Source organism: Cervus elaphus, chromosome 15 (genome assembly GCF_910594005.1).
Source record: "Cervus elaphus chromosome 15, mCerEla1.1, whole genome shotgun sequence".
NCBI lineage: Eukaryota > Metazoa > Chordata > Mammalia > Artiodactyla > Cervidae > Cervus > Cervus elaphus.
This window is the reverse complement of record NC_057829.1, coordinates 22,499,814-22,522,896: the sequence shown is the minus strand read 5'-3', so window position 1 is coordinate 22,522,896 and position 23,083 is coordinate 22,499,814. Positions and strand designations below refer to the sequence as shown.

The window sequence follows — 23,083 nt, the reverse complement described above, 5'->3', positions numbered from 1 at the left end:
AACCTCAGAATACATATTTATGAGCAAAATCTGCCTGCAATGCAGGAGACCCGGGTTTGACCCCTCAGTCAGGAAGATCCCCTGGAAGAGGGCATGGCGACCCACTCCCGTACTCTTACCTAGAGAGCCCCATTGGCAGAGGAGCCTGGCAGGCCACAGTCTGCAGGGTCACAAAGGGTCAGATGCGACTGGAGTGACTAAGCAACAGCAGCAGGAATAGTGGTACTGTACTAGTAGTATATCTGAACTGCAAAGTACCTTTGCCAAATGTTTTCTTCTAACAAAGATTTTTGTGCTTTACCTGTGTGAACTAGTGGGGTAGTATTAATTCAGATCTGGGAGGATAGGTGGAACCAGGAAGAAACATACTTCATACTGAAAGTATGAGGAAGATCCATGAACTTCAGGAGATAGCTTTACAAGGGTGAAACCTTGACATTTCCAGTATCCCTGGATGGGTATTTATGAAGTGAAGATAAACCAGTGAAATAACCTAGGTGAAGGGCAGGGAATGCATTTTTTTTTTTTTTTTTTTTTTTACTGCAAAAGCTATTTAGGGATAAAAGTCTTATAACCTCTCCCACTTGGATATTCTAGTATTTAAAATTTTTCTCATTATCAAAATGGCTTACTTATAGCAAGTTAAATTATCTGACCATATTTCTATATATCCCTCAAACCTGGCAGTTCTCTTTAAGGCAGAACAATTTATTATAATTATTAAGAGCCTTTGAGAGCTGTAACTTGTCCATATAGTCATCTTTTTTTCAAAGTAAATACTTCAACTTTTTCTCATAGGAATACTTAAGTATCTTGTGTTTTTCACTAGTCCTTATTTACCTTTTCAATAAACTTTTCAAGTGAGACTATCAAAAGGCATACTCTAATTAGAGCCTGTCCAATGTCAAATAAAGTAGCTTCTCACATTTCTGCTATTAATATAGCCAACTACTGTTAACCTATTACTCCCTTCTTAAACACAATGATTATTGGATAGATGATTTTTTTTTTAATACTGTCATTGCCTGTATATCCCTTCTCCATTTCAATTCGATGTGTTTGTTCTTGGCCCCAAATCCTAATAAACTTCATCATATTTCTGAATGATTCTTCATGTAATTTATCAGTTTGCTTTTAACTTTGGTTAGTTACCATACCTAAATTAATATTAATTAGAAATATAAGACTATAATCTGAGTTCCTTCATCTAGATTATTAATAAAAATATTAAATCATATTGGCCCTTAATCCCTGTCAAATAGCTCCAATTAAGGGCATTAATGCTAAGATCCCTTAGAATCTGATGTTCCAATCATTGAGAACATACTGGTAAGTGTATGGTTTGAAACTTTTGTTTTTTTTTAATGTTAAGGTAAAGATACTCTTTCATCAAACACACTTCAAAGCTTAAATAAATAAATAAAAGAGATAAAGCAGAGCTCTTGTATTTAAAGCTTTCAGGATGGTCTAGAGGCCCATCATTTCTATCTTGCCCCTGCCCCTCCCCTTCCCCACCTCCTTTTCTAGGCAGCCTCTAAATGGTACCTGGATGCACACCTGCAGGGATTCTTTAGAGTATAACCCATAAACCTTTGTACTTAACTGCTAATTGGATTATAGGATGAAAATAGAAGTCTAACTCAGATGTAATTAATGAAAATCTCCCCCCCCCCTCCTTTGAGGACTGTCCCTTTGTCATAGAAGATAATAAAATTGGTCTGGAATAATCTTCTCTTTAAAAGGTCAGGTGAAATGCTGACCAATATCTTGACCTGAGAACTGGAAAACACTTGATGCTTTATTCAGAGTATCTAAAGAGTGTCAACATGAAGGCCATACAGGTATAATTATTCATGTTCAGGGAGGCCTAGGCTATGCTCTTGAGAATGTGTGTGATGTTACAAAATCCAACCTTAGACTTGAATTTTCAAAAGTGTTCTTTGGTGCTCTTAAGATGATAAAATGCTAACTTAAGATCAGAGCCTGGTATTTTATAGTTTTACAGATATGATTATACCGGCCTTTACTATTTATTTTGATGAATAACTGTGTTTACCATTATTGAGTTATTTTAGAATTTTCTGAATCAAATACTGTGACATTTACTATTTCTATCTTCTCTGGATTCAATGTGCGGACAGTCGAGTTTGTAGAATCTTGTTCTTAACCTTGGAGAGCAGGGAGCATTATTTTTTCTATTATTATTATTTGGTATTTGTTGGTGTTTAATGTGCATGCTAAGTTGCTTCAGTCATGTCAGACTCTGTGCGACCCTTTGGACTGTAGCCCTCCAGGCTCCTCTCTCCATGGGATTCTCCAGGCAAGAATACTGGAGTGGACTGCCATACCATCCTTCAGGGGATCTTCCCGACCCTAGGATGAAATCCATTTCTCTTACATTTCCTGCCTTGGCAGGCAGGTTCTTTACCACTAGCACCACCCGGGAAGCCCTGTTGGTATTTAATATCTATGTGTAAATTTTGCAGTGATTAAGAGTGTTCTGGTCACTCAAGATGGTTGTTCTCTTGCTCTCTGTACATCCCCTTGCCAGACTAGTGTCTGCTTCACCTAAATCTTAAGCACATGACAAACCTTCCTATATACTTGCCCCAGGCCCCAGCTGGTGATTGTTCTTATCAAAGGATGGTAAGGGGCGTGCCTCTCTGCTGGTTTCCCTGGAAACTGATGAGCCCACCTGACATCAATTCCCTAATAACTTGTAATCTCCCCTTTCCCCTGGTGTGAAGACTGCTGCCATGTCCTGCCGGCTTTCTGCTGCACAGGATGGGGCATCACTCTAGGACCTGACCTCAGATGGGTAAGCTCCCGGGTAAACCATTGATGTCTCTCTAACTGATTCTGGCCTCTTTCTTTGGCCTTGAACCTGGGCAAGCACGGGGCTTGTAGGCATAGAGTGAAGCCATACAAGAGTTCTTACAATGGTTAAGACTATGGCAAGTAACACATTTCAGTATGCCTCAGATTCCTCCTTTGTAAAATAAACTTGGTACTGTACCTACTTCAAAAGATTATTATGCTGACAAAATGAGTTATGATAGAAATGGAATGCTTTAGTAAGTAGTAATCTCTTATAAGAAGAAGGTTTCTATTACTATTAACACTGATCTCAGGTGGCCTTGGCCTGTGGTGGCTTGAATCGGGATTTTGGTTCCTGGCCAGATATTGAGGTCAGGCAGTTCCAGGGAGAGTGCTGAGTCCTAACCACTGGGCCACCATAGATAGTGGCAAGGTCCTGGCCCATGAGTTGTGTAGAAATGAATTTTCACAAAGAGACGGAAAATAGTGAAACAAGTGTTTACTAGGAAGAAAATAATACCATGCGTGTGGATAGACACATGGGCAGGCTCAGAGAGACTCGTGCCCTCCTGGTAGTTTGAATCATGTTTATGGGGCATTTCTTCTGAGTTTCCTCTAACCAGTCATCTTGCTTTGCCTGGTTCTGAGCCTGTATTTGGCTTATCTCCGGGTCCTCCCATGTGTGTGTGCCAAGATGGATTCTAGCAAAGAGACCTATAGGTAGCTGCATCACTTACTATGAGGTGTTGTCCCTCCTCTTTTCACTTCCAAGGAGACTTTCTGTGCATATGTAGTCAGGAAGGTATCCTTCACTTTGAGAATGAGGAATACGTGGTCTTTTATCTCCCTCTTCAATCATCCTGCTTTTATGGAGTTTCTGGTATTATTCTGTCCACAAGGGAGAAACTATTCAGCATGGGACCCATCTAACTCCTGCCTCAGTACTGCTGATGCTGCCTATTATTTTGTATATATTTAAGAATGTTAGTTACAGAAACTACAGAAATATGCTCATAGAGCAACATGAAGCTGAAACCTGAAAAGTAACTTAAAAGAGTGAAGTTCTAAACAAAGAATGATGTTTTTTTCTCAAAAATTTTTTTATAGATGAGGATATTCATGCTTATTAACATTAATTTATTATTTATTAACATTAATACCTGAATTATAGGTGATATAATGCAAATGTTTATTTTGAACCCATAAAGGTCTTTGGAAAAGACCCTGATGCCGGGAAAGATTGAGGGCAGGAAGAGAAGGGGACGGCAGAGGATGAGATGGTTGGATGGCATCATCGACTCAATGGACATGGGTTTTGGTGGACTCTGGGAGTTGGTGATGGACAGGGAGGCCTGGTGTGCTGTGGTCAATGGGGGCTACAAGGGGTCGGACATGACTGAGCAACTGAACTGAACTGAGCATTATAGTTCTGCATATTATTTTTTCAATATTTCTTTATTGGCTGTGCTAGGTCTTAGTTGCAGTTCAGGGGATCTTTGTTGTGGCATGCAGTCTTCCTAGTTGTGGCATACAGACTCTTAGTTGTAGCATGTAGAGTCTAGTTCCCCAACCAGGGATCAAACTTGGGCCCCCTGCAATGAGAGCATGGAGTCTTAACCACCACACCAAAAGGGAAGTCCTCGTATATTGTTTTTTATTAACCTCTTGAAACATACCAAGGAGGCTCAATGTCTCATCTTTTTGGTAAAAGGTTCTTAGGTATAAAGAGAAGAATTTTTAAAAGGATGGCATAATTGAATTGTGAAAGACTAACATGGGTGGCCAGCAATGAAATACTCTAAAAAGGAGGAAAAGTTTCAGCAAAAATTCATACTCTAACAAGTATTCAGAATGTAGACTTCCATATATTTTCTTTGTGAATTTTCATATGTAACTTATCAAAAGCAAATGGAAAATATAGAGACACTTTCCAGAGACAAATGTGAAGATTTTCAGAACCATCATAAATGTAGATTTTCTATGTTAGTTTTCTAAATTTATATATCAGGGGAAAGCAACATACTTTGGATATCTGACTTGATGGAAATTATTTTTTGAATAAACAAAAATAAAACAGATTAAAAAATGCACATGTCCCAGTTTACATGGACCATTTTACGTAAATCATTTAAATGGATTCTAGAATTAACAAATAGTTTGACTTCCCTGGTGGCTCAGATGGTAAAGTGTCTGCCTACAATGCAGGAGACCCAGGTTCAATCCCTGGGTTGGGAAGATCTCCTGGAGAAGGAAATGGCAACCCACGCCAGTATTCTTGCCTGGAAAATCCCATGGAAGGAGGAGTCTGGTAGACTATAGTCCATGGAGTTGCAAAGAGTCAGACACAACTGAGCGACTTCACTCACTTTAATATACAACTTAAGTTTATATAGGCTGAAAAGCCTTTTGTGTCTGATTCTATTGTACATATAGGAGTGGATAGATTCATAGCTTTCACTAGAATCATATACAGTTTTTTTTAAGTTTAAATTACTTACACTGTCATGATTTCGCTGAGCTTCTTTCATTGTCTTCCATAACTTCTTCATGACCTCAGATTTTTTTTTTTTTCTTTATATGTCTTTGGACAGAACTGCTATTTTTCTCTTTGAAATCTCACTCAGACTGCCAGAGAGAAAGACCATGATGGTGTCAGTTAGAATCTAACCAGTGTAAAAGGTTATCTTGTACAATTAGAACTTTGTGTAATTCAGTTTGGAAATGAAGTAATGAAAAGAATATTGTTTAAAATGAGACATGCATTCAAGTCGATGTTGTACATTACCACTTACATTGTTCCTTTGCATGATATCATTAGTTTCTTCACTGTAGAGGGAAATGAAAGCATACCGTTGAATTACTACTTCTATCTAGTAAAGTAACTTTAAAATTGTACTTAAAATGAAGGCCAAAACTCTGTTCCTTAAGATTAGGAACAACGTGAGAATGTCCATGTTCCAAAGCAATGTAGTGTTATGGATGTTCTGGCCAGAAGAATAATTTAATAATGATAATAATATAAAATGTATACTGATTACAAAGGAAAAAGTGAAAATGTCCACATTAGTAAATTATATGATCAACTACATTGAAAATCCTAAAAAATCATTTTACAACAAAATAACCCATTCTAGCAGAACAGATAAATAAGTTTAGCAAGATCACAGAATACAGATTTAATGTACCAATTTTATAATGCAAGGAAGAGGAAAATAAAGATAAGGGCAAAATTAATGAAATAAGAAATGTGCAATAAAGAAATAAAATGAAACCCAGAGAGTGCATTTCTATAAAGTAGCAACTAACAATTGTAAAATATGCTTTTTAAAAGGATATTTCAGCATTAAAAATAACAAAATAAACTTGATAAATTTAATAAAGATGTTCAAGAGCTACACTTGGAAAATTATAAGATATTGTTAAGAATAATTAAAATGATTTAAACATTTGAAGATTTATCATATGGTTGGACTGGGAAACTCAATATTGTTAAGGTGTAAATTTTCCCTGAATTGATTTATAAATTTAACGCTGCCCCAAACAAATTCTCAGCAAATCTTTATGAAGACTAATCCAAGGTGGTTACATGGGTAGACAAAATTGTCAAAACTCAAGAAATTGTACATTTAAAATAATACATAACTTACATTGATAAAGTTAACTTTAAAAAATCGTGTTTTACCCAGTAACTAGCACCTTACAAATACAAGCTGCTAGTCCTATATTAATTAGGACTAGTTAGTAAAGCCTGCATAGACTTCTGAAATTGCTGACATTTTGAATATTATAAAATTAACACCTTTCTATTTTATAACTGGCTGCTTGCCAAATATTTCTAATACATGACTCCTCTTTTGTTGATTTTTATCCTTCAGGTTTGTGACTCATTATGTAGTCTCTTAGGTCAGGTGTTGACAAACTTATGACAAACTTGGGTCATATTTAGTCTACCATGTATTTCATATGGCCTTTGTGAAGAATGATTTTAATATTTTAAATGGTTGAAAAATTTGAAAAAAGATTATTTTCTGACATGTGAAAAGTATATGAAATTCTAATTTTAAGAATTCATACAGCCATATATATCTATTGCTCTTAGTGCTACAGTGACAACAGAAACTGTCTGGCTCACAAAGACTCAAACATTTACTATTTGGCTCATTGCATAGTAGGTTTGAAAAGTGAAAGTGTTAGTCGCTCAGTTGTGTCCAATTCTTTATGATTCCATGGACTGTAGCACACCAGGCTCCTCTGTCCATGGGATTATCCTGGCAAGAATACTGGAGTGGATTGCCATGCCCTCCTCCAGGGGATCTTCCCAACCCAGGGATTGAACCCTCATCTCTTGCATCTTCTGCATTGGTAGTGAATTCTTTACCACTGCACCACCTGGGAATCATGTGTTTGTTAAATGAATTTAAACATGCAGTAAATTATGGTAAAGGTATGTCTTGGTTTCCTTAGGACAAATTTGAATTTTCCCCTTTTGACTCTAAAGTTTCAGACTTGGAGGATATAATGTTAGGTTCACTCTAGTTTCTAGGTCCTGACTGTGCTGCTTGAGGCCCGGTGTTGTGTAATTTTTACCCACCAGTCTTCATTCCATAGGACCTGGACGTTAATGATCACAGTTCCTAATCAAGCCAGTTTTTCCAACCCCAGGAACACTTTCTATCCACAGGCCTGCTGCTGCTGCTGCTAAGTCGCTTCAGTTGTGTCTGACTCTGTGCGATCCCATACTGCTAGCAAATGTTATCTTACACCCTTCATACTCTGTGGTGCCTTTGTTGAACTGTGGAGAGTCGGTTCAGGCACCATTTCATATTTAGTTAACATATAAGAAATGTACACGTTTTCATTTTTCAGAGGAAAGCTGATTTCCTGTATTCATCTTAGTCACTCTACATTCTCATAGGGGTCTTGCCAGGGAATACCAGTTAAAATACTTTGTCCCTTTTGGAAGTGACGTGGCTCCTTTATAGTGGCAGAACCAGTTTGTAAAGAAGCCAATTACCCGAGGACTTCCTAAGGGAACTTAATAAAAGATGTGTGGCAGAGTAACCTTAGCTTTGTATGCAAATTTAAATCAAACATTACCGGGAAGAATTCTGTAGTGGGGTTCTCACTGTTTCCTCTGAAAACAAAGAGTTCAAGCTAAGGAAAAGCAGAACCACCCACTAGCACCCGTCAGCAAGAGATGAAACTGTACGCTCTCTGTGCACTTAATGGCCTTTGTTGTGTGTGCACCATCTGAGGAGACTCTGTGACTAAGGGAACAGAGGTGAGCAGGGTAGGAAAGACTGTTCGTTGAGAAACCTATTGGCTAAGCTACAAAGCAGCACTGCTCAGTGATCCCTGTTGCTCCTGCTGGGAGAGATGTTCAGCCCGAAGTCATCCTGAGAAGTGCTCTTTCACCAAAGGGTCAGAGCCGCCGGACTGGCAGGAAAGTCGATGGTCCAAAAGGGCTTTGATGCAGGCCAGCCTTGCACTCAGAGAATTCTACACAAGTGCTATACGGAACCTCTGACTCAAAGTAGGTGAGTTGAAGGAGTCAAGCATCTCTCTTTGAAAATTCCTTCAGAGGAAGTAGCTAGCCCTCTGAATAGAAAAATAACATGGGGAGAATATTTTAGTTGTGGAATCTTAAGGATTTTTTGTTGTTGTTTGTTTCTGATAAGTTAATTATTAAATAATTTATTTACATTTTTATAACTAAACTCACATTTGTAATTAAATGAGTAAGTGTATTCAGTGTTAAATCTAATAATACATTGTTATTACTTTCTATTTTGTTTAACCCTAAAAACTCTTATGGGGTGCTGGTTTCTTAGCTCAAATGAAATGCTTGACTGCCTACATTTCAAAAGTAACTTTTAAAAGACTTAATAAAGCTCCTAGAGAAAAAGAAGTCTGAAAAATACAATTTATGAAGTGGTGACTTTTAGGAAATAGACTTTGGCATAACTCATAGAAGGAAGGGTATTGAAAATTTTGTATTCCCAGTATCTATAAAGTAAATGATGGCGTTCCAAAGGAAAAATATACTCTGGAGCATAATAGCAAAGGTCAGGAAGTAAAGTGAAGCACTTGAGGTCACACACTGAGGAAGCAACCAGACAAGATCCAGAGGCTTTGAGCATGTGGTCTAGAGCCTTTCCTTTACCTCAGGAGATTGATGGGCCAGTTATAAACACAGGAATCCCAATAATTGCTTTTTGGGCAAATTGTTGAAGAACACTTAACCTACCACTCTCTTCCCCATACCTTCAAATTCAGATATTAATACATAGCCCTCCTGGCTGTTTCTCCCATTTGCCAGACATGCCTACACTTCTGGTGTCTTTCCACTTACTGCTTTCTTTAACCACATGTTTTCTATAAGAATTGCACAGCAGACTTCTTCAGGTCTGAGGTATCATTACCTTACATAAAATCCTGCCTAAACCCTGTACAGAATCATAAAGAAAATAGCATTTCCCACTTCAGCCAGCCTCTATCTTCTTACTCAAGTTTATGTTTATCATGACAAATGACATATAAACTTATATGTTTATCTATTGTGTGACTGCACATAAAAGGATGTAAACTATATAAAACAAGGAATTTTTAGAAATTTAAACTAAAATAAGATGTTAGACATTTTCACAATTAAATGAAGTGATGGATTTGGTTGCCAAATTTGACATTTGTTTGAAATATCATCACTGGACCTCACAAAAACAAGGGAAAGAGAAATGTTACTTTGTTTTGTAATATTTTATATTATAGAAAGTGATGGATAATAGGAGACTACCTTGGGAAATATTTTCACAAAGAAATTTACATGATCTTTGGTTTAATAATTTTGCAAGAATTTTTACTAAATATTGTATTCTGTGACCACTAATGTGACCACAAATGCACATGCATGTCTGTGTCAATGTTACTTGTCTCAGTATGAGCTTCTGTAGAGTGGAGTATATGTAGTTGTTTTAAAATGTCCTTTATATTACCTTGTTCCCATGACTAGATTCCTTTTTAAAGATGATGACAATTAGGAATAGTCCTGATGAGACTTTTTGATTGTGTGCATTTGCTGTTAGGTTGTGGGAGAAAGAAAAGTCCTTCAGGATGGAGTTTGTGGAACTTCCTGGAGTGTATATTATGCACATTATCTTCTATTATCAGTCCCTTGGTGCTATAGGCTTTGAAGAAAATCACAAAATTATCCACAAATTTAATGATTAAATTGTGTTTTATACTGTATTATACTGCAGTGTTTGGAACAGAAATCAGAAGTTTAATTAAAGTCATAAAATATGGAAAGATACCATAATCAAAATTATTTCTAACCCTTAGAAATGGCTGTAAAATACATTTTAATCAGTACATAGTGGCCTGTTTACTACAAAATTGGAGAAGGAAATGGCAACCCACTCCAGTATTCTTGCCTGGAAAATTCCATGGACGGAGGAACCTGGTAGGCTACAGCCCATGGGGTTGCAAAGAGTCGGACACGACTGAGCGACTTCACTTTCACTTCACTACTACAAAATATACAAAATAAAACCAAGGATTTTTGCACATGTATCCTCTATTATCACTAAAATTAGTGGTTTGGGAATAAGTTCAGAGTACCTGTTCAACAAAAACTTACATCAACAATGTATTTATAGATGGCTAACCTCACAAATGAATTTTGCTAATTTAACTCTTAGAAGATAACCTTACTTTAGGTTTGCCTCAATTCTCTTTCTTTGAAATATCTTTGTGACTCTGGGTCTTTAAGTTTTGGATTTGCATGTGTAAAACAGGGAAAACAAATATACCTGCCTAGTAATAAGGTTGATCTGAATTTAAGTGGGATAATATATGCACAGCATTAAGCAACATTATCAACACATTATCAAGTGCTCAAGAATCAGTGTTGGTATTGCAAATTAGTAATACAAATAAATTAAATTAAATTTGTTATGTGTATTAGAGTAACAATGCTATCTGCCATAACACAACTCCCAAATCTCAATAGCTTATCTTAATGATGGTTTATTTATCATTTATACATTGGTCAAACACTAGCCAGTTTACTTGATAGGTCTCTACTAGGTGATGACTCAGTGATTCACAATCCTCCAAACTTTGATATTGCCATCTTTCTAATTTAGCTTCCACTGTCACTGCAGAAATGGAAGAGACAGTAGATGATTAAACAGGAAGTTTGATGACTAGACTTCAATGAGGCATACTTCCCTCTGCATCCCATTGACCACCACTCAGTCAAAGGGAACTCAAATCAACTGCAAAGGAGCTGATAAATGTCTTCTTCCCCTTTATGTCCAAGAAGAAGAAATGGGATTAGTGAATGTCTGGCCATTCCTTGTCACAAACTGTCTTCCAGTAGTTGCTGCTATGCAATGAATTATCCTAAACTTAGTGACATAAAACAGCAATCAATTTATTATGCTCACAAATTCTGTAGGTCAGAAATTCACAAAGGGCATAGGCTTATTCACTCACATGTCTGATGTCTGGACTGAAGACTAGAACACTAAGGAAAACTGCATTTAACCTCTCCTGAGGCTTGACTTTCTCATATGATAGCCTATGGATACTGGGCTTCTTAATGGAATTTCAGGAATCCAGGAATAAGTTTTACAGTTAATAAATCATATATAGTATTTTCTTTTTTAACCTAACCTCTGAAACCATGCACTGTCACTTCTGCCATAATTTATTACTTGCAAGCAAGTCAAAAGCCTCCCCAATTCAAGAAGAAGAAACATGAACCTCCACTTTTCAATGGAAAGAATATAATTTAGAGGTCAAAAGGAGCATGTAGGATCAGAAGTAATGGTATGCCCATCTTTGGAAAATGAAATATATCTTAATTATTAAAATACTCTTATCAATGTTGTCATCATCTTTATTAATAATTTTCTGTTGATTAACTTTGTGGCCCTAAGTTTAGCTTAAGTAGTCTTTTGCTTATTAAGTTATAAAATAAACCAATGGAAATATGCTTAAATTATTGCAGGTGATCATTTGTTTAATTACAGAATTTTGGAGTTCTGATTAACCAAATATTCTAGTTAATTAGAAGTTTTTTACATTGCCACATTTTAATGTCTTCTCTAAATGTGTCCTTTGCTTATTTAAGACATTAAGCTATGCACAATCATTTTTGATACCTTCTTTGAAAAAATGCCTTTGAAATAAATATATCTAGGAAGTACAAAACAGAACAAAAACCTTGGGAAGTATATGTAGAATGTGAAATTATCATAAACCTGAATAGCATGGAAGGAGGAAGGTATCATATTAAGGAATAATTTTTTATTTGTTATGTAGTCACCTCAGTCAACTGCTTGAAAAATATTTGAGTATCTTCTATCTTGTAAACACTGTGCTAGGTTTTAAGAACACAAACATGAGTGAGACATGATCCTTGTTCTCAAATAACTGGCATTCTCATGGAGTAAAGAGATACGTAAGCAAATGATAGGAGTTTATTGTGGTAAGTGCTATAATGGAATCATGTAGAATCATTGTTGGAAAAACTGCCGCCATGGAGAAAATTATGTAAAGATGTAACTTTTGGTGACATTTGAGTCAGGCTTTGATGAATGAGCTGTGCAGTTGGAATTGTGGCTTAGGACTTTTGCAAGGATATGGAGGTAAAGGCATGTTTTAAGAACTTCAATGAAGCCAAAGTGCCTGAACCCCTCTTCATATAGCTGGAGAAAGACTGAAAAGTAACAGGATTCCAGATTCTTATTTTTATTCCAGATTCTTATATTTTTCATTTCATGTCAAAAAGACCTGACCTCACTAAATGGTAAAAGGAACAAAATCTCTGGATTCAGCACAGAGTATTCAAGACTCTTTCCATGGGATTTGGGTTGAGGAGTAATGCACAGTCATTCACCTCAAGCTGTCTAGTATTTGAAAATTGAGTTTCTTTTAGTAAGACAATAAAGAAGAATTAGTAACTGTGCTGGTGTTGTTGTGTTGTTGTTGTTTAGTCACTAAGTAGCATCTGACTCTTTTGTGATCCCATGGACTGTAGCCTACCAGGCTCCTCTGTCCATGGGATTTCCCAGCCAAGGATACTGGAGTGGATTGCCATTTCCTTCCCCAGGAGATCTTCCTGACCCAGGGATCAAACCTATGTTTCCTGCTTGTCACGCAGATTCTTTACCACTGACACACCTGGGAAGACTGTAATTGTGTAGGCAACAATTACAATCCCGTACAGTATATTTACTATTGGAAGAGGATAGAAATTTCAATCAAGTTCTGATTTATGGTTTATGACTCACTAAATATATTGATCAAATATAATTTTCAGTAATTGCTCTTCCTTAGAGTATGAAACCTCTCCAAAAGGGAGTTTGGAAGAATGATAAAGATAATAATGCTAATAATGATGATATTAATAAATAATGGGAGAAAAGTGAGGCTCGTGTTTGGAACCAAGCTGCTTTTTGTATTTGCAATGAGCTGAAGCCAAGCATATGCCAACAGCATTTTTAACTGCCTACCATCTCAGAGGAGATTTAGGAAATCAGACTGACAGTCAGGCATGTTCACCACTAGAGCAGCCAAGGTGAAGGATTGAAGTGCTCTCTTTCTAACTTCATGGACTCATTGAGTCTGTTCCAGAATATAACATGCCTCTGATTACAGAGGATTTTGGTGTTAAATTGACAGAAGAAATTGCTAATCAAAATGCAAGTGGGAGATGTAAATGCAAAAAGATATGAACTCACCAATTAATGCAGGGAAAATCATTTTCTCCTTCAGATGCCTTGTTTCGCTAGTAAATCTGAAGCTTTACACATCTTCTTCGAAAGAACCACATCAATCAGAGAAGGCTGAAAGATAGTGTGTTATGCTCTGATGAGCAATGGATTAGAAATCAGGAGACCTTGCTCCTGGTCTCAGTTACATTATATAGTAGCTGTGGAGTCCCAATTCCTTCCCTTTAATACAGTTACACAGTGTCCTGATACATAGGAGGGAATAAGCATACTTGTCATGGCTTTATCACATATTTTAGAAGGACTTTTCTTTCTTCTTTCCCTCCTTTCCTTCTCTTTCCTTCATCATTTAATAGAGTCATTGAATTCTTTTTATTCACTCATTTTTATAAGTTGTTGAATACCTATATGTCAATAAATGTATCCAATATGTAGGAATATAGAGATAGAAGAGATAGGTTAAGATCTCTGTTTATAAGACATCTATAATCTTAGTGGAGAGAAAAAGTAAACAAAGGATAAAGACAAGGCAGTTATGATAAGTGATATGAAGGAAGTAAAATGATGTGATACAGAGAAAATTGGCATAAGAGAAAACAACACCTTAAATACAGTGGTTGAGGAAAGCTTCTCTGAGATTAGATTTGACTCAGTTAATGTGAATAGGATGAGTCAGCAATTTTAAGACAGGGAAGAATGTTGCATGCAGGATAGAGTAAATGCAAAAATGCCAAGACTGGGATAACACTGGCTATATCTAAAGAAAAGGAAGAAGGCACTGTGTTTAAAACTTAATGAATGGAAGAGGGGAATGATCTAATATGATTTTAGAGAGCTAGACAGAGACTAGGTCATTTTGGCCTTGTCAAATACATTAAGCAGTTTAGATTTTGTTCCAAAGCACTGGGAAATATTGAAATATCTTTACCAGATGAGTGACATGATCCCATTTGCATTTTAAGAAGTCCTCTCTTGCTTTTGTTGAAGGTTGACTTTCCAAAGAACTCCAAAAAGGTGTTAATCAAGCAAAACTCAGTTTACTAGACTTACTGTAAAGGAGAATACCACCTTCACAATCTTACTAGTGTCTCAAAATAGGGAAATTAGATAAAGTTCTTTATGTCATTTTAAGGCTTGTGCCGAGCGATGTTAAAAGACATTTTTCAGGAGAGAGAACTGGCTGAGATTTGGTGACATAGTAGATTTGGATGACAACACAGTGAATTGAAGATTATGAAATGACTCTGGATGAGTTTATTAGTCTTGATAATTGATCAGTTTAACTGAATCAGTTTTCTCTTATAGGAGCAAGTATTTCCTTGGGAAAATAGCTAAGATATTATTGATTAACCTTTTAATCATTAACATTGTTCAAACATCAACAGACGTAGGCAAGCCTACCCAGTCTCATTATTGTTCCACACAGGAGCAAGGAATTGCATTGTTTTCGTTCCTCACTGATTCTTAAAAATATGTTGTTGCAGGTGGAGGTTGGCAGGAATAGAAGTGATAATATCAGATACGAGTCTGTTGTAGTTTTCCAGACAATGGATGATGCTGACATAGACGAGTGTTGTACTCTCCAATACAGTAATTTCATGTGCCTGTTTAGCACTTGAAACTTGGCCTGTGTGTACTGAGGTGTGCTATATAAAAACCCACAACAAATCGTGAAGATTCACTAAGAAAAAAAAAAAAAATTCATATATATTGAACATTTGTACAGTCAAAATGTTCATAGTATGTTTTAACCAAATATAAAAAAATAATTTCAATTTGATATGTATAAGCCATTCTTTTTTTAATGTGGCTACTAGCAAATTTAAAATTACATAGGTTGCATGCATTACATTGGTATTAGACAGTGGTAGATTTAGAGAGTGGGCAAAACAGGTAGATGAATTTGAAATTTATTTTGGAAATAAAATTGACCAGGTTTTCAGGGAATTAATGTGAAATTTAAGAAAATGGGGGAATCTGAATCTAGCAGTTTAGTTTTTTGTTTGGGGCCATTGTGTGGATATGAGTGTTACTTATTGAGCTAGGGGACACTGGGATCAAGCAGTCTGTGGTAGAAGTTTGATTTCATTTTAGTGGGCTCATTAGGTGGTTAAGTTTATTTATTTTACAGGTATGTTGTATGGTTCATTGGGTGTATGATTTTGAAATGTAGAACAAAAATTTGGCCTTTGATTGGAATTTGATTCCCTAGCAATGAATGTATTCACACTTGGAGAATGTGTATTAGAAAAGGAAAAAAAAAGAAAAGAAATGTATTTAGAATTCATGTTGAAAAGCTAGTAAAGCATACTGACAAGAAGTAACAGGAAAGATGGGAAGAAAATCAAGAGTGCTGCCTAAGAAGCCAAGGCAGGAATTTTTTCAACTATGTAGAATGTTACCTACAGGACAGATACAATAAGTTGTGTTCATTGTTTTTGGAGACATAGATGATAAAATAAGATGATCAAGTAGGTAATGTACATTTAGACATGTGGTGCATTGGTGTCAGGGTTTCCTAGCTTATGGCTAAGGCTGCGGCTAGTAAAGAAGTTAAATATTCCAACTGTTCATTGAGAAAACTGCCAGTTGTTGGGCCAGTGCACTTCCACCAAACTTAGATCCAATAGGGGATTTGGGACAGGGAGACAGAGATTTAATTTTTCCAGGTTTGTACTGCTCTGAAAGAGATGTTAAACAGTTTTCTTCTTTCCCTTTGGAGTTGGCCTTGGGACAGTCTATGACATTCTCACACTATAAATGGAAGAACAATAATGAAATAAGCCTGATACCCTGACAATGCTAACCCACTCTCTGAAAGTAAACCCTTTATCCTTTGTGTCAACATAAAGTCATATAACTATAAACATTAAATATATAGGCTTCATAGAAACTTTAGTTATTAATGAGTGTTAATGTTTCAATCCCAGCTCCCCGCACCCCCCCACTTTTTTTTTTTTTTCCCTGTTCTTACAGTTTTTGCTGTTGAACTATTCTCTTTGCTTAGAAGGCTTCTCCCTTCCTATGCCCTTATGAATATTTGCAGAGTCATTTGTTTTTGTGCACTTTTTGAAAGAATTGTCTTAAAATACCAGTTGTTTCCATTGATTTGTTTAAAAGAGTTGTTTTGTTCCAGTATCTTTCACAAAATGTTGCTGTAACCAAAGTCAGATGTGTCTGCTTGAAAACCAGTACTCAAAAAACAAGTGTTGGTTGGAATGAAAATGTTGCTTTATTCAGGAGGCTGATAACTTGGGGATAAGGTAGACTCCTATTCCCAAAAAACAACTCTGAAGATTCAGTTGATTATGAAAGTTTTAAAAGAAAGAATCATTTGAGGATGGTCAGAGTCTTCTTTATCTTCTGCTGTTTTCAGATTTACTTCTGATTTGTTGGTAGTGAGGTAACAGGGTGGTGTTCCAAGAATCTTTTCTCAGCCTGAAGTTATGAGATCCTCCACCTGTTGGGGCGGGCTTAGCTCCTACACATTGTTATGTGTATTCCTTGAGGATGACTCACAAACATGCTTTGCTGCTGCATTACTGTTTCCTGACTGCTCCCCCTTTGTTTCTGCATTCCCTTGCTTCTCTGATTGGCAACTGTTTGAATCTGCCCTTTGGAACTCAGGGAGGCTGAATGGAGTCTATTTACTATACAAACTGAAATGGAGTAGGGGTTAAGACAGAGTCCTCCTTTTCAATAACACCCTATTCTATTCATAACTCCAACGGTCAGGGAAGTGTGTAATTTCCTCAGTTCTGTCTTGCCACAGCAAAAAACTGAAGCAACGGATGGACCAGTGTTATAGTTTAGTTTTATTGGCAAGTAAAGGAAAATACATCCTCGAGGCATAAGGGCAAACCAACCCAAAAGACGTGAAGGGAAGAGAAGTCCTCAGCTCAGTTTTGGCTCTTCTATTTATATGTTTTTCTCCTCACCCTGAACCTGCCCTATGTAAATTGGGCTAGCCAGGAGAGCTGTTTGTTTTACCTGAGGTCCTCACTCTGGTCCTTGGACCTTCCTTGGTTCTGTTTTTGCAATCTTTTCCCTTCTTTGTCTTTTATCCACCACACTTTTGGACTCTTTTTTCCTATTCTAACATTCCCCCCTCAAGAGATGGGAGGCCCAATCCTTTGGGAATAGGGAGTGTGAAGGTCTTTCTGGCTGCTGCCAGCTGAACTAGGATGGCGAGGGGCAGTGGGCCTTCCCCTCTTGCTAGTCTCAAGACTCAGTGTCCTTGTAGTGGTGTCCATCTAATTTTCCATGTCCGACTGTAGTTTTATATATCCCTGTTGAACTGGCACTGCATTTTGTAGCTTGTTGACCTGGGCAGAGACAACATGGGTTAGACAGTTGATAATATATGGAACAATCATAAGCAGCATCAATATGGTGATAACAGGGGGGAGAAATATCAGTAACCTCAGATATGCAGATGATACCACCCTTATGGCAGAGAGTGAAGAGAAACTAAAAAGCCTCTTGATGAAAGTGAAAGAGGAGAGTGAAAAAGTTGGCTTAAAGCTTAATATTCAGAAAACTAAGATCATGACATCTGGTCCCATCACCTCATGGGAAACAGATGGGGGGCAGTGGAAACAGTGTCAGACTTTATTTTTGGGGGCTCCAAAGTCACTGCCGATGGTGACTGCAGCCATGAAATTAAAAGACACTTACTCCTTGGAAGGAAAGTTATGACCAACCTAGATAGCGTATTAAAAAGCAGAGACATTACTTTGCCAACAAAGGTCCATCTGGTCAAGGCTACGGTTTTTCCAGTAGTCATGTATGGATGTGAGAGTTGGACTGTGAAGAAAGCTGAGCACCAAAAAATTGATGCTTTTGAACTGAGGTGTTGAAGACTCTCGAGAGTCCCTTGGACTGCAAGGAGATCCAACCAGTCCATCCTAAAGGAGATCAGTCCTGGGTGTTCATTGGAAGGACTGATGATGAAGCTGAAACTCCAGTACTTTGACCACCTCATGCGAAGAGTTGGCTCATTGGAAAAGACCCTGAAACTGGGAGGGATTGGGGGCAGGAGGAGAAGGGGGCGACAGAGGATGAGATGGCTGGATGGCATCACCGACTCAATGGGCATGAGTTTGAGTAAACTCTGGGAGTTGGTGATGGACAGGGAGGTCTGGCGTGCTGCGATTCATGGGGTCGCAGATTCGGACACAACTGAGTGACTGAACTGAACTGAACTGAACTAGCCAAATCCAAATTCCCCTCACCAGGAGAAGGATCCCCCAAAGAGGGACTGTAGCCACCCTGAGAACTCCCCAGCTTGTTCTTTGAGATCCCATAGGAGCTGAATGTTTTTCTTGAGGACTTTCTTTAACTTAGCTGGAGGTATTCATTCACCCAGAAACAACAGGTCTCATTCAAGATGGTTCAAGTTCCTCCTTGTTCAGGGATCAGGAGATCTATCTCTTTTCTGTTTTGGAGTACAACCTTTGCCAAGCTATGTTGACTTTTACCCCCAGAAACTTAATTTTGGGGGTGTTCATTAGAATGCACTCATTTGCAGTTCTGAATAAGTATCTGAGATCTGCCAGGGGCTCACAGGTGTAATGAGTGTCCTCTTCTGTTTTATTCCACAGCTTGACTAATGAGAAGTGAGGAGTCATGTCAGGAGTCATGACTGGTACCTTGACTGCTGTGGGGGTAGAAAGTATTACAGGGTAGAGGCCCTTCCATGTGGGCTGGAGTTGAGCCTTTGGGGACCCATCCTTCCAGACTTTAATTAGGACTTGAGTCCCTGGAGCATATAGCAGTGGCTCTTTAGAATCTTTTGAGTCCTGGTTGACACCCCCCAGGCATATATCTTCTTGGAATTGTCCAATGGCCATGGTATATGACCGGAGGGTCTGAGCCTCTGGATTTAGGAAGAGGTCACTGACATAAACAAAAGGTCTCCCATATAGCATCTCATAAGGACTAAGACCAACCTGTTCCTTAGGGGCAGTATGGGTGTGGAGGAGAGATATTGGTAAAGCCTCCTTCCATCCCAAGGAGGTCACCTGGGTTATCTTTTTTATTGCTGATTTTAAGAATTGGTTAGCTCTTTCTGCTTTTCCTGAAGACTGAGGCCTCCAGGCACAATGGAGATAATAAGTAACGCCCAATGCTTTAGAGACCACTTGGGTGACCTTAGAAGTAAATGGTGACCCATTGTCACTTTGTAATGACCTGGGCAGACCAAATCTCAGAATGATTTCATGGAGCATGTTTTTTACCCCTTCTCCGCCTTCTCAGTCCAGGTGGAAAAGCCTTATCCATCTTGTGAATGTATCTGTCAGGACTAATAGGTATTTATACCCTTGAGAAACTGGCATCTGTGTGAAGTCCATCTGCCAGTCCTCTCCTGGGTAGGTCCCACATTGTTGGACAGGCTGGGCCAGCTGGGTCCTTTGAGCTCCTTGGTCAGTTGTTTAATTGGCAAGTGGGACAAGAGAAGACCACATGTCTTATAGTTGTTTGGAGGCATGTTCCTCTGAAGGACCTTTCTAGTAATCTTTGGAGCACCTTTTCCCCTAAATGAGTGGTAGCTTGTAAGGAGTTAGCCAAATTCCGTTGGAAGTTCCCAGGCAGAAAAAGGGGTTACTCCTTGTGGAACCACCCCATATGATCTTCTTGAAAGCCCTCACTCTCAGCTTTAAGAGTCTCACCTTCAGTATATGAAGGAGTTTCTGTCAAATTAGTCTGTGGAACTAAGGTGGCAACCCCTATTAGGTCATTATTCTGTAATGCTGCTCTCTTAGCTGCCTGATCAGCTGCTTGGTTCCCTCATGCCACTTCCGTGCTCCCATTTTGGTGCCCTTTACAATGGGAGACTGAAACATCAGTGGGCAGATGGACTGCCTCCAAGAGTCTAAGGATTTGATCATCATATTTGATTGGGGACCCTCAGGTGGTCAGCCCTTTCTTTCCAAATAGCAGCATGTGCATGTAGCAACAGAAAGGCATACTTGGAGTCAGTGTCAATGGCTACTCTTTTTCCTTTTCCCAGCTCTAAAGCTTGAGTCAGGGCTATGAGCTCAGCTAATTGGGCTGAAGTACCCGGTGGCAAAGGTTTAGCCTTTATGGTCTCAAAATTGGAGACTACTGCATATCCAGCTCTTCTTTTTCCATCCAAGACAAGGCTGCCTCCATCAGTGTACCAGATTTCCTCAGGATTAGTCAGAGGATTTTCTGACAACACCTCTTGGGTTTTGTCCAGTGGTCCAAAGTTTCTAGGCAAGAGTGAAAGGGGAGAGAGCCCTTGGAGGTAGGCAGGAGGGTAGCTGGGTTAAGAACCTCACAAGGGGATATAGTCAGGCCTGGATGTTCCATCAGCACTACTTGATATCTGAGGATTCTTTGATCAGACATCCATAAATGGCCTCTCCCATTCAGGAGTTGTTTCACTTGGTGTCTGGTAAATATAGTTAGTTTGCCCCCAAGAGAGAGTTTTAAAGCATCTTCTATCAGAAGTGCAATAGCTGCAAGATTTTGAAGACAGGGAAAGATCTCTTCCCAATAAGAGTATAGGACACTCAAGGGCCACCAGAAACTGGTGGGAAAATATTTGTCCATCCCAGCCACAAAGAAGTGTTTGGGTGAATCTTTTTGTGATTGTTTTTCCTGTAGCACCCTACATAGTACAGGTTTGGGAGGAGAAGGCTCCAGAGTAGGAGGACAGAGTAGGTAGCCCCTGTGTCAACCAAGAAATTCTCGAATCTACCTGCCACATCCAGTTGACCCTTGGTTCCAGCCCCATGATGATTATCTGTGACAGGCAGGCTGGCTGGAACGGGCCGCTTCAGTCCTGTTGAAACATTGTGAGGGAAGGCTTGCTGCTTGACCTTGAGGCTCTTGGGTCCTGAGGGCAGAGTGCTGCCCAGTGTCCCAATTGATGGCATTTGTAACATACCAAACTTGTCACAGTTTGGGCATTCTTTGGCCCAATGTTCTGCCTGTCTACAGATTAAGCATTTGCCTCCTGCCTTGTCCTTCAAGGACTCAGGGTTTGCCATAGGTTTTCCCTGGAGGGCAGCCAGCATCTGGGCATGCCTTGTCTCTTTCCTTTTCTCCCTTTCCTGGGCTTTGGCCTCCTCTCCTGTTCTCTGTTATAAAAGGTATTGGTGGCTGTCTGGACCATCTCATCTAAAGAGGCAGTAGGGTCCTGCTGCTGTAACTGTTGTAACTTTATCCCAATGTCTGATGTACATTGGAACCGGAATTTGTCCTTTAAAATCACCTGTCCCTCGTAAGAGTCTATGTCCAGTTTGGTAAACTTTTGGAGGGCCTCTTTTAGCCTTTCCAGAAAGGCAATGGGGTTCTCATTGGACTCCTGAGTTACTGCTGAGATTGGGCATAGTCCCACAGCTAATTGGCTTCCTTCTATTTCCATGGGTGGACTTCCTTAGGGGTGAGTCTTTCTGAAGCTTATCCTACCCAGTACTGTTGCAACCTGAGAGCCAGGCGTCCCCGGGTCAGGGTGCAGATCTCCAGGCAGGTTGAGGCATGACAGCCTTCTGGAGATCGAATCCCCGGGAAGGTCGAGGCATGTCGGCCTCCTGAGAATTGGGTTCCTGGGCAGGTCGAGGCATGTTGACCTTCCGGGACCCCTGGACTGGCGGATCCCTGAGTAGGTTGAGGCGTGATAACCTCCCAGGGACCAGATCCTTAGGCAGGTCGAGGCAGGTTGACCTCCTGAAGTTGGGCATTCCCAAGGTCTCCAGCGTATCCAGTGCTGAGTAGGATTAAGGGGTTGTAATCTTAACTCTGCTGGTTTTTCCACCATGGATGGGGAAAGATACCATGATGTCAAGCAATCCAAGTCTGTGCCCTGAAACTGGGAACCTGGTGAAGCAGCCTTATCCTCTTATTGCTCTGAGGAAATGTAAGTCATTGATTTCCTCCCCTAGTCCTCCATAAGAGCAGGCTAGAGTATCTCCAGTGGTAAACATTTCATTGTCATAGACCCGTTTTAGGTAATAGCAGAAGTAATGACAAAGGAGTGGGTTATCTGGTCCTGTTAGGGGCATTAGAGTATTTAGTAATAAGCAGGGTGGAGTGATGTTGCCTACAAGGGGGCAGGGTCCTTGTTGTAGGAGTTAGTAAATGGCTTAAGAACAAATTGATAAGAAGCAACAGACCAGATATTCCATAAAAGTGGAATGGAGATTTGATCCAGCAGTATGTTTGTAACTTTAGGAGAAGAGTGGCAAGGGTTTGGGCCCAAATGGCCTGCAGGGCTAACTTCCAAAGTGGAAAACATTATCCTCAGAAGCCCAATTGCCCTTGAAGGGATGCCACCAACAGATGGGCTTCTAGCAGGCATTGTGTGCCTGTCACCCACCATAGCAGGTTCACTGAGAGATGCTGTTGTTGCACATGTTGTAGGAAACAAGGAAGATGAAGGCCTGAATATCTAGAAAGATTTGATATTTACACCATTTCTCTCCCAAGGGCCAGCTGAAGGGTTGTCCCTTCAGAAGATTGTAGAGGGAACATTGTGGCCCAGACAGGGCTCAGGAAAA

General features: G+C 39.1%; 1 protein-coding gene and 1 non-coding gene across 5 annotated transcripts in view; both read left to right on the top strand.

The window, feature by feature from the left end:
* CTNNA3 (catenin alpha 3) overlaps positions 1-23,083 on the top strand; it is a 1,812,800-nt gene that overhangs the window by 1,440,640 nt on the left and 349,077 nt on the right. The gene's annotated exons all lie outside the window — the stretch shown is intronic.
* Positions 4,981-5,052, top strand: TRNAC-ACA. The gene has a single exon. It is a non-coding gene; the product is annotated as a tRNA-Cys (tRNA).